The sequence below is a fragment of the Brachycentrus maculatus genome, unplaced genomic scaffold (assembly GCF_059751285.1).
Source record: "Brachycentrus maculatus isolate JH-2025_06_01 unplaced genomic scaffold, ASM5975128v1 h1tg000538l, whole genome shotgun sequence".
NCBI lineage: Eukaryota > Metazoa > Arthropoda > Insecta > Trichoptera > Brachycentridae > Brachycentrus > Brachycentrus maculatus.
In genome coordinates, this window is record NW_028281284.1 from 495,001 (window position 1) to 514,884 (window position 19,884).

The window sequence follows — 19,884 nt, forward strand, 5'->3', positions numbered from 1 at the left end:
AATTGTACCAAAAAATATCTAGAGAGATGATAATTTTAAAGTCAGGTGATAGAAGCAGTTGAAGTGAAAATATCATAAAATAAACAAATATTAAATGTGCCCCTAATTCACAAGTACTCAAGCACCGTTAAGAAACAAGAGTTTTAGTTTTCTAAATAATTTTACACCTAATGTATGCTTTCCTGAATAAGCGTAAGTGTAATCACGTGTTAATAACGATGAAAATTACAAAAGCAATACACTAAAGATTATTAAATTATTTAATTATAGTGTAAATAAATTAATTTAATATATACTTCAAAATAAGATCAGAAAAATGGTCAGTAGGTTAATTGATAATTTACACTAAAAGAAGCTACATTTAACCATTCTAATTTAATTAGTAAATTGCAAAAGTTTAACGTAAATCTCTTGAAATTTCTTAAGCTCAATCCCAACACCTTTCCTATAATTTCAGTAATGTGATATATTTTTATTGATATCTACAAACTAATAAAGTTTTAATGTAAAGACCTACACGCAGGCAAGAAAAAAAAGAAGAAACGGCATATACAATCGTATTTGTAAGTTATATACAATTCATTACAGGGGTGGATTTTTTACTATTTTAAGATATAAAAAAAATCCTAACTGGTTGAAAAATGTAACGGTTTTTTTTTTATATTTTTTCATTAAGGTAGTGAAAGTACGTGATTTCTTAGTGCCCCTGTATCTAAAGCACTTCCGCTACTCACGACCCCGCGTCACGACGGATGCGGCCACCATATCCCCTATATCCACCATATCATAATAAACATGGTGCATCGTGAACACTTCCCTTCGGTGCATCTCTGCAGTCAGCTGCACTCTGCAGCCGTGTTTCTACATCACCACAAACTCCCACGGGGACATTACACATTGCATTTCGATACCCATCGAAAGTCCCACTTAGAGATGTTTTATTCATAAATCAAGATGTTAAACAATCATAAACATGACGATCATGGTATAGCAATTCTCAGCAGTATTCCAATTTCGGCTGTTTGTTTTCTTCATCTATAGTATTTGAGAGCAAACCACAATTAGAATTTCTTGAATGTTTTTCGCAGATACTTTGTGGCACATTTTATGAACTTTATAAAATTCAACAACTTTGTTTTAACCATTTTTATTATTTTTAGTACACTTTAACCTACTGGTTTCTTGTTGAAATCAATATCAGATCAATCTTTGTTTTATATATAATTGTATTAAAACAAAGTTGTTAAATTTCATAAAGTTCAATTTGAATTCACTAAAGAGCAATTCTCGCCAGTCAAGAAAGTTTCTCATACTTAAAATGAGGTAAAAAAAATACTAATTGCTTTATTTACTCAGCTTAGCCCCTCCATGCGTACTGCCCCAACCGTGGGACTATAAAATACAAGATCAGATAGGACGCAGGTAGCATACAGTTTCACGTGTATAAAGTGATAAACTTTACTAGCCTATGACAAGTCATAAGCCCTGTAAATACCCAGACATTCATATTATTTTACATCCATGTTAAGATATACAAATGTAAAAATAACTTCTTTTTTATGAACAAGGATTTAGAGACACATTGTTGTGATCTGTTTGTTTTTTACTGCATAAATTATTTGAAGGCTTGTATTGAAACAACACTTTTTCTAAGTTTTCCATTTGAAATAATTTACGTAAATATTTCTACGTTTCCCAAAAATGTTTGTACATACACCTGTACCTTTTATCTACCCCTGTATGACTTTTGATCTCACGGGCCATTACATTCTACAGAACTATGTAGAGTACCTACATTAGTATAGAGTTTAGGCACTGTGATGTTCATTTTAATCAGATCAAGTAGGTTCATACCAATCTTCTTACAATCTGTAACTACATTGCAAACTTTCTTTTTCAATAGTATCGTATCCAAAACGTTACTGATTTTTTACTTAATTTTGTAGAATAACATGGTGATTTAAATTTAATAATCAAACACTTGTATAGGACCACTGTCTTAGAGTTTTGTTAGTGAAAACACAACTAATTTCGAGAACAACACATGTTCTCATGAAAAAAAAAAATTTTTACCTATTATCGAGAACATCTGTCATTCACAAAACTACTCTATTAAAATAGAAACTATATTGATACGAATAAACTGCAAAAAAGTGGTTTTATAGAAGTGTTTTATTTTTATATTTTATCCTGTTACATTTTATCCTCCTCCAAAGTGTAATGGTTAGCGTAATTATCTACCGTGCTAGAGGTCCTGGACTCGTTTTCCAGGGGGGGGAGTAAATATTAGTGATTTTACAGATCATTTAACTAACCCTGGACTGGTCGCTGAAGCGCAGGAGTGATCCCCTTGCCTTCATGTAAGTTACGATCAAGATAACACTGCATTAATACGACGCAGTGCCCTATGCCTAATTGGGTGCGAATAAGGGTCAGAAAAGACATATGAGAGATGTGTGCTATATCAATAAACATGAAAATTATGTATGTGTTAATATCACTATTTAATTTCTTTCAGTATAAGACTTGCATACATATATTTTTTTGTGTATCATTTTTGGTATTAACATACATTCAATAACATACGTGCATATAAGTTTCAACGATGAAGAGACCCCACAAATTGTGGATTGTTAATACGTGGAAATGTAGTAATTGAATGGTGGAGAAACTATAAAAAGCAATTAGGATCACACGTTGCTCCATTTTAATAATATTGTAGCGAGGCAAATTAATCGATCAATCAAATAATATTATAATTTTCCGAGAAATTCATAATCACTCAAAATCTTATATTAATTTGGTTCTTTACGTACCAACATCAGCAACGCGTCACGTTAATAATTTATTTAAAAATTGTAATCAAAATCTTCATCTAGAAGCCCTGCCTTTGAATGAGCCCGCTCTGATGCTCTGTAATTGTTACGATCCGTAGCAAAATATTTTTAATAGCCCTTCGCGAGTTGACCATCCAACACGTATTTTTTCAATAATTTTTATCAATATCAGATCAATCTTTGCTTTATATAAAATTGTGTGTAATCGAAGCAATTAAAAATGCATGTAATTACTTTTATACCATGAAAACTGGGCTGCTTTTCAGATTATTTTGTTGCTTTAATTTATCGGTGTAATTATTCCGCTTTTTCTTGTTTATTGAGTAAACAGCTGGTGCATGATTAAAACGTATTCGATTTCATTTCCCATCAGGTCTTCTTGCATTCAACGTGAACATTTTGATTTACTTTCAAAATCCAAAACGAAATGTTTAGTTATTTTTACTCTTGACCTCAGTCGTTCGGTGGATTTAATATATAAAACTACGTCAATTACAGATAAAAAACATTTTTTTGTTAAGTTGTGACTTTTTTCTTTAATAAAGTATTTTTTAATGTTTTTTACGGTTTTACCGGAATTGTTTTGTTAATTTGTCATTTCAATTGTTTTCATTTATCTAAAAATTTACAGTTTATTCGGATGTAATATTTCTATGATTATTATTTCTTAATAAATCACTCGATTTTTTTTCCTATTTTCATAAATTTTTATTGTTAGCAAATGGTAGTTCAGTTCTGATTTCAAAATACGGTTAGTTTACCTTTGAATCAAATAAATAGAAAATATCAGCCATTAAAACGTTTTAATTTTATCTTACATTATTATTTCTATTCGAGTCCTGCACTAACCTTTATATATGGAAGCAAAGCATGAAGTTGACAAAAATGTATCTAAAATCCGATCTCACAGACAAATTTGCGACAAGGCAACGAATGATAAATGTTCAAATGGTGAAACTCGGAATGAATGAAAATGAAAGGTGAGATAAACATTACTTGTTTAATAAAGAAACATACGTTAAGATGATTTGTTTAGACGTAGAACGAATAAATAAATAACATTAAAACAAGGTATGTACAATATACACACACATAACAAGAATATTGGAGAGACGAAGAATGTACACAAAGACAAAATGGTGTGGTATTTTATCCTCTCTGCTTACCCTCAGGGGATGCGAATCGATGACGAAATAGTTAGTTAGGTAGAAATGCTTCAAATTATTAACCTACTTAATTCATTTTTCCAAAATATCAGGACATAAAAAATCCGTTAATCGTTGAAGTATTAAGATGTTTCTTAAATATCTTAATAAAAATAAATAATTTATTCGTAATCAATTCATTTTAAAGACTCAAAAATATAAGTCTTCGTACAAGCGTATATTTAAAACAATAAATAAAATAATAATTCGGCTGGCATTTAATGCAATGTTTATGAAAGCCAGTTTTTAATCTCATAGTCTTATCGACAAAGCCATTCAATCTTGGAAGATACAGAGCACTTAAAACTGTAATTTGTTAATTTTATACACCGATATATTAAGAAGATGCGTATCTCAAGAGCGTCTCTGAGGAGTAGTCCAGTTCCTGGAAACTTAACCCTTTGAACCCTAAAGTCCGCAAACCGACCTGAAGTGGTGAGATATATACCAAAATGCATGATTTACCCCTCTCCACATCTAACTTTATTATTGTAAATCAGTTTTCATCGGCAGTATAAAATACGTTTTTTTAATAATTACAAGGTAATTTTAAAATACTAAGTACCTACTTAGAATAGTACATTTATTTAAAGAGCGATAAATACGTTTGGTTGAGTAGCATAAATTTTACATTAGTTTTGAACAATTAACCTTTACTACGGCAAAAAAGTGAAATCTTTAAATGATAATAAAGTAGTCCAAAAAAAATTAAAAACCGAAAAGAGGTGAGCTTTTAAAAAAAATTTTTGTTGCGGTATCCTCTCTTAAATTTTAAAGAGCGTAGAATAAACTGTTCTATCTCTATTTCTCTACAGTTCGGAATACTGGTATAAGAAAAAAAACTGATACAATTGTTTCGTCTTATTAGAGACGTCATCGTTATGATATCATAACTAATGCTAAAGAGACGGATTCGTTGAAGTATAGCACAAATCTGGATCATTCCAAAAATTCAACTCTAGAGATAAACATTGTATTCACATATTTTTTTCATTTTATTTACCAAGCCTTCTAAGGAAGAGTAATTAACTATGAGTATTTAAATGTCTTAAATTTTAGTACAAAAACCCTGATGATGACAAAACCGGAGAAAAAATAAAATAAAAAGTGGTTAAAACAAAGTTGTTTATTTTATAAGGTTTATAAAATGTGCCACAAAGTAACTGCGAAAAACATTCAAAAAAGATATATTCCCTTATTATTGTTACATTACACTGATTTTTTTTTATATAAATGTTGTTTTAACTTTTTTCACTTTTTCATACGGAAAGTTGCCAATTACATATTATGAATTAATAAATTATTTTTAAATTAACAATTGATTTTTGATCGAAATTGCATTTTAGTCAAACATTATTTTTGGTTATAAATTTCTCAAGAGTTCAGGGAGCTCAGGATAGAAAGGGTTAATATAGACAACTTTTACACATCTTCGATTTCCACGCAGTCATCAAATATCAAATGTTTCCTGCTATAAAAAATAATTGCCTTCATTTTAAGGACAGTCGACATTAAAATTCTGACGACTTAATATATTTTTACTATCGAAAATATGGAAATGTCTGAGCTTTAAAAAAACACGCTATTCGTCAACGCGCAAGAACCCTTCACTCTGCTGTTTATAAACACGTATTTCTTCATTAAGGATTTATTTATCTTTGGAGACTGATTATTAAAAGACGATTCTGGATGCGAATAATTTTATTTTTTATGGTATTTTTTTTTAAATCCTTGCCACTGTTTTGAGTTATGTCTCTCGTGAAGTCAATGAATAAAATTAAATTCCAGCAATTATAAGTCAATTTACAATCGCTGGAATATAAGTGAAGTAAGTCAGACCAGGGCAGCGTCATCGGAGGGCTATGGAATTTTGATTGAGAGTAGATTGGTATTATGTCATTAGGTTGGATCCGTCAGTTGCATTTTTTAAAGATGTTGGGTTTCATATTGCATTTTGTAAAATTATTTTTAAACACTGCCGTGTTAAGATAATAATAATAAAACCCTTATCCGCACCCCAATGGTGCACAGGGCACTGTGTCATATAAACGCAGTGTTATCTTGATCGTTTACACATGAAGGAAAGGTGATCGGCCCTCCGCTTCAGGTACCAGTCCATGGTAATATTGAATAAATATTACAGTGAAAAAATCACTTATATTTATTTTACCCCCATTGGGAATCGAACCCGGGACCTCCAGAACGGTAGCCGAGCGTGCTGACCATTACGCTACGGAGGCGGACAGTTAAGTGCCGTGTTAAGAACATTTCTTAAATCGCTGAAAACCTGATGAAGGTAGGATACAGGAGGTAAAAATAGACCTTGAATATAAGTTTTCGTTAGTAGGTCAAATATTAACAAGGTTTTACGTATTATTTTTTTTTATATTATTTTAAAATCTCATCAAAGATGAAGGAAGTCTGGGCATTTACGGGGCTGATGACCGTCATAGGCTGGTTTAAGTGATCACTTTACACACGTGTAACATTCACCAATTCTACCCATTATTGACAACCACACTACTCAAATTCTTAAAAGTTCTATATATATGAACCAATTTAGAAAGCTTGTTCTTGAATCACTAGAACTTCACTAGAGACATCTATTGGTGAGATGTAAAGAAGCTTTTTACTAAGCAGAAACTCTTATAGTATGTGAGGTCCGAATCCTGGATTATATTCACACACATGAGAAACGGCAGAAAATACCATTTTCATTTTTATTATTAAGCTTATAATTGCCCAGACTTCCATATTGTTCTTCATCTTTGATGAGATGTTAAAAATAATATGAAAATAACTCCTGTAATTGGAGATAATCCAGATTTTGTGAACAAGTATTTGGACACACTCAAAATGTTGTAAGGTTTTACGTGTAGAATACGGATATATGACTGCTACATTTTCTAACCTAATATGTAAGTAATCCTTTTACTTGTAACTTGACGGTATTAACCACTTGACTTCCTATAATAAATGGTTAATCACGTTATATCTAAAAAAAATAAACTATAGGTACATAATAAAAATAATAATAACAATTATTTGAAAAGTTGTTACGTTGATATGCATAGTAGTATTTTTTTTTCTATTTTTTTTGTTAAATAAAGAATTATTATTTTAATTTCATACGATTTGTGTTCAACCAACGGACTTGTTACAAAAAATACATTTCAAAATATGATAAAGAAGATTCAAACCCAGAAAATCTGACTCGGAGACCGTGACACTGACCACAGGACCAAAATCTAACTATATAAATAAATATACTTAAATGTTCTTAATAATATGTTCTCCAATGTTATACAGAATATATTTATATACACAAATCGTGTTGATAGGTACAAATTAGTTAAGATGTATGAAATGAATTAAGTAATTTTAAAATATGATCAAATCAGGAGTTTCGAGTATGTCGCCTTATTAAGGCTGAATTAAATTGTATTAAAGCTTCTGGTATCCTGTTCTCAATTAACCCCAATGGACAGATGAAAAGCAGTGTTTTCTGATACGAAAATTACTAAAAGCAACGTTACTGTCACTATAAAATGGACTGGTTTCACTCTTGTATGAGATTTAAAGTCATTGGTTTTGGTAATGTCGCGCTGAATAAAGGCCGCCGCCCCAAATCTTCGACTGCAATATTCAATTCGCTTCCTTATTCTGACCACACTCATACGTTTTAATCGCTTCGACATGTATATCACCACTTTCATATACGGAATCGGAAATTTCAGTATTTTGGTAGACAATTACACATTGTGATCGTCATACAGACATGTTTTCTTGTTTGGAAAAAAAATGACAAACATTCCAACGACATTATAATAATATTAAAAGCATTATTAACATTGTGGTATGGTAATTTAACACTCTCTTTATCATTCATCGTTCAATTTGTGTAAAACTTATTTTATAAACTCTTATTCATGACTACCGGTTTCGGAATAATTATTCCATCATCAGGTCATTAAAATAAAATTATTTGTACAAAAATAAAAATTTGAGAAAGAGAAAGAAGAGATCAAACAGCTTCTTTTTCGATACTTATTTATTCTAAACCATATGTAGGGTATTTATCTATTTTAGGAAATATCTGTTTTGTTACATAAGAGCGAAAACGGCAACTTAAAAATATGTCTTTCACTGTAAAATTATTGAACATGTTTTTTTAAATATCTCAGATTTCAACAATCTCAGAGTTCGAATATTCAAACAAATAATTATTTCACCTTCAAAAGATATCGGAGAAATTAAAAAACAAAAATATTCATGTCGACCGTTTGTTGGTTCATGTAATTAAATCCGTCGGGATAAATTTCTTACACGCATTTAAAATACCCTTACGAACACAAAGTGAATTAATTTCTTTCTGCACTTTATTTATTTTCTGATTGAAAGAAACAAGACAGTTGACATTTAATGTATTGTAGCGAAGCGAATGGAATGTAAACTGTATGCAGAATAATCAGGCTCGTACCGGTGAATTAAATAACTTTCTGGGAAAATAAATTATTAATAAAAATATTGAACTTATTTTCAAATTTAAATATTGAAGTTTTTATTTGCGTTATTTTCGTATAAAGCTTAAATATGTATTATATTTCAGTTTAGTTAAATTATTTTTTTGGATTTCTATGAAATAGTCTTAATGGATAAAGAGCACATTTGATAGAAATGTAAGATTGCACTAATGTGCAAAGGCAAACAGCCGCAAATTAAAACTTTAGTTTTGAGAGAAACGAGTTGAAAGTCAACTTAAAATAATGCTTTTTGCCAACACATGTATCAAATTAATACAATTTTGTGGCTTTTTGGATAGTGAATATTTCGGTAAAGGAAAGTTATATAACAAAATCTGTGATGTATATGATAGAAGCTAGTTATAAGAATGCTTTGAGCCGTGTTACACCAAACAGCCACAATTTGAGTTAGGGCTAGTTGTCTTTGCACATTAATGCATACGATGGATATCGAAATGATGCCATCAGGCCATTTTGATTTTGTGGTGGTTTTTGTTCTCTCATTTTATCTTTCATATCTCTTTTTTTCAGCCATCTTCACAAATTTTCATCAGATGTTTCGCATTTGTAGAAAATATTTATAGAGAAAAAACGATATTTTTCATACTATAAAAAATCAGCTCTCAAAGTGGGGTTTCTTGAACAAGCGTAAAGCAAAGACAAATCGCGGGAATAATGGATTTTTACAAATTTTCTAATTATTGTCGATAGAAATTTCCTCTAATAAAATTAACTGAGTTCCGTTTTTATAAATTTTAAGCATATTTGGTATAGAATAACACTACATAATTTAAGAGAAAATTTTAATAGATGGCGAAAGGATACAGGAGAGCTTCTCATAAAAATATATTTTTAATGGTCTTATCGTTACAAGATAAGGTGCGTTACATCACCATGTTGTGAATATGGACAAGATATAGGGAATACGAGGCGTACTTTATTCCAGTGTCCTCTCACAACAGGCAGAAATTCAATTCCCTACCCAAGTATCTACCATTGACGAATTGACTGTGTTAGAAACACTGTGTCCTTTCACTAGGTGACTGCCAAATAAAATAAAATAAAGTCAAACTTTTATCAAAAATACTGAATACCACCATTTGATCGTTTACGTGTATAAAGCGGTTATGTATTTTGTACGTGCGTACTAGAGAGAATCTTGAATGTGGAAACGTTTTGCCAGTATTTTCATTTCAGATAATACTAGGCAATTCTTCGAAAACCATGATTAATACGGAACGTAATGTTTATATTCACGGATAATATAAAAAAAGGGTTAGTAATTATATATGTGATAGTATATTAATGCCGGGCTATACCCGGGGAAGAAATTTGAAGTCGTGCGTACATTCACGAAGACGACATATGCTTTCATAATGAGCACAAAAACCCACGTATCGGTAAAATTAATGATTTATTTTAGAGGCAAACGAATTCATTTCACGTGCAATTAAGTCGTACCTGAAAAAATACAGGTTGACGTCAACACATAGCTTTCCCCGCATACTATTCAATTAACAGTTGTAAATAATTTTATTGCTAGTAATAATAGCATACAAAACCTACTAATATATATAAAAATGTACCGGAATATTGTAAAAAATATCAACAATCTTTAAATAAGATATTTGCTCTCACATTTGTAAGTAAAAAGTATTGTACAATATAATCTCAGAAATATTATTTACGTACAATCATGACTGACAAATCGCTCATTTCTTTCAACAACGTCATCAAAAAGCTTGATTTTTCTGCAGATCGTTTTTAAAGTTTGAAAATATAGTACAATGTGTTAAAAATTAACCACTTATTGAACTTTTTACTGTGCAACAGATCATTTTAGGTAAAAACTGAATATTTTTTCTCCAATTGAAAAATATTAAGAATATTTAAAAAATAATTGAACAATTTTCTTCAAAATGCAAAAACAACACTTTCTGCCCTGTAGCGGGTACTTATTAAGTTAAAAACATGCCGCTTTTGCTGGGATATAGTACATTTTTTGGGCATTCCGAAAACACGCAGAACTGAAAATTTTCGATTTTTGATATATGACTTTGTTGAAAATAGTGAGCGAAATATACTTAGGCACCGGTTAGCGGGTTAGGACCCATTCTGATGAGGCCGTTTACTACGAAACCTGGTCACTGATCAAATAATAAAATATGTGGAAAAACAAAGCATTTGTTATTTTATTCTATTAAATTAGTTTGGGTGAAAATACTTTCTTAGATTTGGTTAGAAAGCAGAAATGTTTGATTGATGTTCATCAGCGGACCTATTGACTAGAGTTCAGCGTTTATTGAATATTATCCAAAGTAAGAGACTTGACAAAGCTGGAGTCGTGTTCCATGGATGGTGAGTAGCCGAATCTATAATAACAGGCGGGTGAGCGCTTGAAAGTCAACATTCTAACTAATCTATCTAATTTCGGTGGCGAAGACGCAGGTCGTTAAAGGTGCCTCAACTTCGTGATAAAACACTTAGGTTGGAACGCCGAGGCGGCGCGAACATCGAACGCTATGTGAACTGAGCTTTATGATTCCGGATCGGCTCGGATTTTCAATCACTGTTTGTAAAAGAAAAAGAAAAAAACTTGTGTTTTCACCACTACAGTTTTTACAGACGACTTGTTTCAGAAACTATGCTTCCATCTTCAGATCTAAATGTAAACTGAAATATGGATGATGGAAACGTAGTTTCTGAACCAGTCGTCATAAAATAAACTCAAGTTGTAAAAAAACAAGTATTTTTCTTTTTCTTTTACAATTTCACCATCTCTTACCACAAAATGAATGCCAAAACAATAAAGTTTGTTCAATTTCAAATATGCTTAATATTATTTTTCTGTAAACGTACAGTCGAGAAGGCAATTTAGGTATATCAAGACAAAGAAGTGTTTATACAAGCTGTGTTAAGTGTTAAGTGTTAAGCCGATAAATGATTTAATTGCGTTACATCATCAAACTTATAAGAATATTGAAATTGAAATGTTTTTGTTGAAATCATAAAAATAATAACGTTTTCTTTTTTTATCAATGGATAAAAAATAAAAATTCTTGGTACCAAAGAGTTCCAGATGTTTTGTTTTTTTTTTCCATAATGGTAAAGATCAAATTTTAGAGTACTTAAATGTATAAAAAGAAACAAAATAGTAAAAGTAAGAAAGAGAATCGAGAAAAAGAATTTATGATAAAATATTATTTATATTTGTCTTTTTAGTGGTAATATGTTTTTCTATCGCTCTGTTAATGGGAAATTAGTATGTTACACTAAAAAAGGAAAAACAGTATGTGTAATGAAATGTTAAAAAACTTGTCAAAAAAAAAAGAAAAAAAGATATATTCGAGTGAATTTAAATAATCCTTTCCTTTGTCATATAAATGTAAAATAAAAAAATACTTATTAATATTCGTTTTGATAGGGCCTTTTTTACAACTTTCCTCCTAACAAATTTAAATGTTTACGACAACATAAACAAACAATTGAAAAACTGTACAGTTTGAACACGATGACGATATTTATGACCTTTATAACGACAGAAATTTGAATGTTTTAATGAGATGTTTTGATTTTTAATATCTCCAGATTAAAAATTAATATCTTTATTATTATGAAGAATGTCTTCATTAAAACACGCATTTTTTCTAACTGAATACCTTTTAAGAGTTATGAACATCTCATTAAAAGTCAGAAATCTTGAACATGTGATTAATATTTAATTTTTTCTCGTGGTTAAAATATTCATAGCTATTAATGTTAGAATATCCTGTAATGTATGTTAATACATCATGAAATAAATTATTCATACTCATCATACAAATTATTTATTCCATGAGTCAAAAGTGGGTTATTAAATAATTGAAGACTTTCTTTATTATGTATGTTTAAGACGGCTCAAATATCAAACGTGCAATATGATTCAGCATTCAATCAATTTTTCTTTTCTAAATACAATTTTAAAAAATGTCAAACCCTAATCCGCACCCCAATTGTGCATAGGGCACTGCATCATATAAATGTAGTGTCATATTGATCGTTAACACGTGAAGGAAAGGTGATCAGCCCTCCGCTTCAGGTACCAGTCCAGAGAAATATTGAATAAATATTAGAGTTAAAAAATCACGTATATTTATTTGACCCTCCTGGGAATCGAACCTGGGACCTCCAGAACGGTAGCCGAGCGTGCTGGCCATTACACTGCGGAGGCGGACTTTTAAATAAATACGTAAATATAACTCTTTTTTCATTGGTTTTTCATCTCAAAAAAATAATCTAGAATCAAGACATTTACTCGTATAGGGAAGAGTTGCATGTCTTTAACGCTATCTCGCTTTTTTAAAATAAAATATTGATCTTTAGTTTAAGTTTTTGAAAAAAAAACTAACTAATTTACCATCGCGATTTTTTCCGTAAGTGGTAGGTAGAGATATTAAAACGCCACACCGATCTGCCTTTACCAACATTCTTCACCTCTTCCACAATCATATATCCCCTCATACATACCCGCTTATTATTCCGACTCTAGACTTGACTAATTTCAAGTATTTTAAATACTTGATCGCTCCTAGATTTCCTCGGTCGTCCTCTTAAAAATATATTTACGAAAAAGCGGATTTATAAGAATGTCTTTTTTTTCGTATTTAGTGTATACATTAAAATGTACCAATTTGCATAGGTACATACATTTTTTACAAAGAATAAATAAAAAAGTGGTTTAGATCAATATTTCTCAATTGCTAATATTTGCTTAAATTATAAGAATTCAATAAGGTATGTAAATTAATTAGCTTGTGGGTGGTCTTATATCGATAAATCTAACCGACATGACATACAAAGTTAATAGTAAATCCAATAAAAGGTGTGAAATCCTGCTCCATGTCATTGGGAACCAAATAAAACGTATTTGATTTGTAAATCTCATACAAAAACTGTATGTTATTATGAAATTAAGAACTCACCATAGATGTCTCTAGTGAAATCCTAGTGATTCAAGCACTATATTTCGAATTTGAACAAGATGTAATAGATGTTCCTATAATTTGAGTAGTGTGGTTGTCAATCATGGGTAGAAGTAGTTATTGTTACATGTGTGTACAGTGACCACTTAAACCTGCCGATCGCAAGCCCCGTAAATGCCCAGACTTTTATATTCTTCTTGATCTGTGTTGAGATGTCAAAAATAATGAAGAAGAATATGGAAGTCTGGGCATTTACGGGACTGACGACCCATATAAAAAAAATATTATAAAAATTGATAATGATGAGTTGTCAAAAAAAAATATGAAAAATAACTCCTATAATTGGAGATAATCCAGATTTTTAAACAAGTATTTGTACACACTCAAAATGTTGTAAATGAAATCAATAAAATCTGGCGAGATTCTACGAGATAGAATAAGGAACACAAGGATAAGGGAAATATCCGAGATCTAAGACGCCGTTAGGTGGGGAAGACAACGAAGAAGACAATGGTATGCGCTTTGAGGAGAATGAAACCATCCAGACTCCCAATGTAGACAACTCCCAGGCAGACCACCAAAGAGATGTATTGAAAGCTGGGAATCAACATCGCAGGAGGCTTATCCTTCTTAAAAATAGTCTACAAGGCCTACACTACGAATAAAAGAAGAAGAAGAATTGGGAAAATAGATGAAAATGTATTTTTTCCATTGTAACATTAATGTTCTTGAAGCTTAATAATTCTTTGTTATAAAAATCTTAGTAAAACTTTTATCTGTTTTCAGTAATTTTATTTGCATTTATTTCGCATTTATTTCTTTGAAAATCTGCCCTGAATGCGAGGAAAGATGTATATCTTTTAGCCCGAATCGCGGCCATCAATCGCACATTCCTGTTATACAGCACTATCTCTGGTATTGCCTTTATTCTATCTATGGAAGAGACGCCCAATAGCTTGATAGACGCCACACGTCAGCCGTCGCCGGGAAAGGAAAGCTCGCTAAAGGTGGTTGGATGTAAGACGCGGTAGATGGCATCGGAACGAAACAGCCATCGAAGCCTGAAGGACAATGGTGTACGCGGACATCTCGCTTGGAATGTACAGGGTTTAAGGTGTCTTCTTAAATATAATAGTCGTTTAAGGAACGGAATTGAAAACATCTTGTCAATATAAATTCTTATTTAATCGACTCTTGAATAGTGACAAATACACATTAGGTAAATACAATATACAGATTCAATAGTGGAACTTTCAACACTACAGGAGTATAAACCATCAACGTACAATTTTTGTTTTCTTCCTTATACATTTGCAAAGGTAGACATTTGAATTTGTGATAAATAAACAGTGACATGGAAACAAAAGTATTTGATAAAAATAATTAAATGTTTTAATAAAAAAAACACATAAATTATATTTCAAACAAACAAATAAAATAAAAACGTTTGAATGTAAAAAAGGTTTGTATGTAAAAAACGTTTTCCTTATCGATAGCTTTTTATGGTTTTTAAGGGAATATGATACTACTTTTCATCGCATAGCTTAAGTTATCATTTTAGACACATGTGTAACTTTTACGACTTTATATATCTTTGAGCATCCATATTACCCTATTCGTGTGCAAATTTGACATCTAACAAGATTCATATGAATTAAATTTTTATTATTTTAATATCTGAATGCGATATTTTTTTCAAATAAAAGTGTATGTTGATTATTTCCCTAAGAAACCAAAATTTTAATTTTCAATTTCTTATTTAGTTAGCTGACTATTTATATTAACAATACAAAAAAACTATATTCTAATTTCATAAAATAGCTTCATCGGTTAAAGACGTCAAAAAGAAATTTTAAAACAATCCTTATACGATAAATCTTTTATTTGCGTTTATACAAAAATTAATTCGTATTTTTATTATTTTCAATTTATGTACTTACAAATATAATCAGACAGTGCGATTAAAATCGCGTATTTAAAAAATATATGTTTTAACATTTTCTTATGAAATAATTTAAAAACAAATATATCTATCTACTGGTGATAAATTATTGTATAATAGAATAATTTAAAATAACAATACTTATAAACCGTATAGTATACCGTATAGTTGGAAGTTGGCCATCCACAATGACGAGGAGCTCAACAAGCTGCCCTCCAGCGTGACGACCATAACTCAGGAAGGCGTCCTGCCCAACACCTTGGCCATTCTCCAGCCCATGGGATCAAGAGGAAGGCGTTTTAATTTGTCGGCTCATCTTTTCCCCGCTCCAGACTCGACGGCCCGAGATCGATTGACGACGTTTTAATCCATTTATTTTTTTATATCATTATCATCATCATCTTATTACTATTATTATTATTATCCATGTCTTTATAAGCGCCCTTGAGGTAGTATTTTATGAAAATGGCGCTATACAAATTATCCAAATTATTATTATTATTATTATACATAATTTACCAGTTTTACTCTTGTGCGGATCTAAAAATAAATATAACTATTAAATAAATAAATTATTTTTTATTTAGTGACAACAAATATGTACAAATACATTTTCATATTATTTTTTGACATCTTATCAAAGACGAAGAAAAATATGGAAGTCTTGGCATTTACGGGGCTGACGACCGTCATAGGGTGGTTTAAGTGATCACTTTACACACGTGTAACATATTTCCATATTCTTCTTCATCTTTGATGAGATGTCAAAAAATAAAATGAAAATAACTACTATAATTGGAGATTTTGTGAACAAGTATTTGGATGTATAAAGTGATCACTGAAACCAGCCTATGACTGTCGTCAGCCCCTTGAATGCCCAGACTTCCATATTCTTCTTCATCTTTGATGAGATGTCAAAAAATAATATGAAAATTAACTCCTATGATTGGAGATAATCCAGATTTTGTGAAAAAGTATTTGGACACACTCAAAATGTTGTAAACATTTTTATTTATTTAAAAACGCAGAAGTGGACATTACGCTTACATTTTTATTAATATAAAATGAGATAGTGATTTGAGTGAATGAATAAAACACGTTTTAAACCGTACGTGTAAAAGGGTACTTATATTCATGCAAAACACATTTACACATATTGTAAGCGTAAAAACAACTTTTAACTCCCCTTGAGCACCAGTAAATAATTTGCAAAAACGCTACCGCATTCCCGTAATTTACTTTAAAAAATGAAAGAAAACCCATGAAGAGTTGAAATTATGCATGTAGAACGGAACGCTGGTTATTCGTACGACTTTGTAAGAATAAAAATATATTCGTATTTATTTATCTTATGCCTCGAAGCCTCGGGCGTTATGTTATATTAAAAATTCCTTGTTAAATTTTGCACTTATTCTGAAGCAGTTTGCAAGAGCACGAATGTGCATTAACCAATTATACTCCCTTAAACAAATAATCATTATTCAAAACTCAAAAATGAGGCATCCTGGATACACCAATTAGCACACGGCTTGAGTCCTTAATTTAGACATTTCTTTGCTCACCGTTGTCGGCGTGGCGAGCCAAATAAATTGAGAAATCATTCCAAAATTACATACGTAGCGGAGGTTTACTAAATTAATAATACCTTGGTATAAAGTACTTCGGATTTTAATATCCCCTGGGATGTTATGGGATAATCTTATTTGTAACTACCCGGCGATTATTTAATTTTAAGGAATAAAAAAGGCTCGATTCCTTAATCAAAACGTGCTTGCTTTTTATTTTCTTAAAAAACGTTTGGAATATCAATATTTTTTTTAAACACAAAATTTAGACTGCTCGTATACCTTGTAATGCAAAAACATATTTTGACAGTGAGTTCAATAAAAAAATTAAAGGCAATATTTGTGTTATAATGAAAAATCTTAATCCACGGGGCTTTCTTAATTTGCCTTAGAATGGCGATTCGCTCTACTCTAATACCAAAATACTTCTTATTTATAATTCTTACTTGCTTTTTTATTAAACACATACTTATTTTTTGACAAATATTCGCTATTTTAAATAAACCATACTTATTGTTTCATGATAAAGTTATCACAGATTTAAGAATTGTGAATCATCTGGACCAGTGATAATTGATATAAAACATTCAAATTAAATCCATAAAAGCTAGAGTATATGCAGATATTAACAAATCCTATTTTTTTATGTATCAATGAATAACTCAAAAAAATCAAAACAAGAAATGCGTTATTTTTTAACATTAAAAATTATTCATATTATTTTTTGACATCTCATCAAAGATGAAGAAGAATATGGAAGTCTGGGCATTTATTATCATTAAAAAAATAATACGAAAATTGATAATGATGAGATGTAAAAAAAATATATTTAAAATAACTCCTATAGTTGGAGATAATCCAGATTTGTGAGCAAGTAAATACTTGGACACACTCAAAATGTTGGAATTAAAAATTCTAACTAGAACATTTGTGATTGTCTTTATCTTTTATTTATCTGACAGTCTACTAAAACAATAACAAAAGGTTTATTTATTTTGTCGTCACAATCTTAGTGTTAAATACTATGATATGGTTTATTTCGTCTTCCTCGAGATTTACATTGAGTTTTTCTCAAAATTTTCTCGTCACCTAAAGGGCGTATTTGGCAGTGTGATCGGTGCATCGTGAATGTAGTTACTTGAGTCGTAAATCGATATCGTGTTATCCGAACATCTTACTCAAAAGTAAGTGAGAATGATCCTTAATCACGCACATACTGAAGGAACACCTCGTTGCCAAAACACATGAACTGGGTAGACCAGGTTTTCATTTATTTTTATTATATGATTACTTCTGAAATATTGATACCATTATTCTGTTAAAGATACGAGCACCAAATTACTGAAGTTATTAACAGTAATTCAATTTAGACACCTGCGAAATTATTAAATTCAGAAGACCCAGTTTATTGGGAATAAACCATATTTCTTTTTGTATATTAAAAGCATTGAGAACTTAGTGGTATGGAGATAAAACAATCTCCTAACCATCCATTGATTACTTTGTGTAATACCACTTTTTTAAACACTATTTGTGACTACCGGTTTCGGAAAATAAGTCCATCATCATGTCATTCAAATAAAATATACAATGGATGGTAAGGAGAGTGTTACACCATATATCATTAAAGAATTTAAAGTTGGTAATTATTGTAACAACATGTTATTATTCACAAAATTTTGGATATGTCCAAATCCTTGTTCACAAATCTGGGTTTCTCTACTAAGCAGTTATTTATTACATTGTTGACATCTTAAACTAGATTTACACGGTATTTACAGTCCTTTAACCTGACATTGAAATAAAAAGGTCTTTGCTAAATAAATGGATTCTCAAATCAAGCATTGATGCTACCGCGAACTCAAACATGAGTGAAGTGAGATTTATGATATATTTTATAACCATGGCTGGCTAGCATGTTTCTTGAATGTTTTTCGCAGATACTTTTTGGCACATTTTATAAACTTTGTAAAATTAAACAACTTTGTTTTTACCCCTTTTTTATTATTAAAAAAAAACATTTAGGATTTTTTACAGAGTGTTTGGAAGTTTTTAGTAATGGAATGTAATTAATTATGAGTATTTAAATGTTTTTCATATTTTACAATTTTATAAACCCTGAGGATGACAAGGTTCTTGTCGAAACCGGTAGGTTAAAGTGTACTTTTAATAAAAAAGAGGTTAAAACAAAGTTGTTGAATTTTATAAAAAAATATGTATGTGTTCCAAAAATTTTAGTTTTGTGGTTATCAATCACGGGTAGAGTGGTGAATGTTACACGTGTATAAAGTGATCCTTAACCAGCTTGTATAAGGTCATAAGCTTTGTTATAAAAAGACTTTCATATCCCATTTCAACTATATTAAGATGTCAAAAATGAGTTTCATTATTGGTTCCTTTTAAGAGTATATGTTGAAATATTTTGTATTATTCTTAATTTGTTATTCAATAGTTAATGAGTTTTTTTTATGATTGCAGATGAATCAGCAGTGCAAAGTATGTGGAGAGCCTGCAGCAGGCTTTCACTTCGGAGCTTTTACTTGTGAGGGGTGCAAGGTAAATATTTTTTAAAATATACCTAACTGTTAATTTACTGAACATGCTTATAGATTCTGATTCCGTTCTTGGGATCGAAAGTTTTTTACCTCAAGTTTTTTTACCTCAAATTAAGTAGGTACTTTCACAAATGTTTTCTACTTAATACTGTTCCATCAATTTATAAATCGATTTATGGTATCATTAGTCGAATTTTGTAAAATGTAACATAAATAAAGGTAATCAAGTATAAAAATTTCAGAATAATTTCTGAACTCAGTTACATCCTCTTCGTTAACTAACTAATTAAGTTACA

The 19,884-nt window shown here is 30.5% G+C and overlaps 1 long non-coding RNA gene across 1 annotated transcript in view; it reads left to right on the forward strand.

Annotated features, from left to right (window-relative positions):
• Positions 1-19,589, forward strand: part of LOC148301573 (uncharacterized) — a 73,343-nt gene extending 53,754 nt beyond the window's left edge. The window contains exon 3 of the long non-coding RNA XR_015838779.1: positions 19,512-19,589. This is a non-coding gene — a long non-coding RNA (uncharacterized LOC148301573). The remainder of the gene's footprint in view (positions 1-19,511) is intronic.
• Positions 19,590-19,884: the final 295 nt, after the last annotated feature.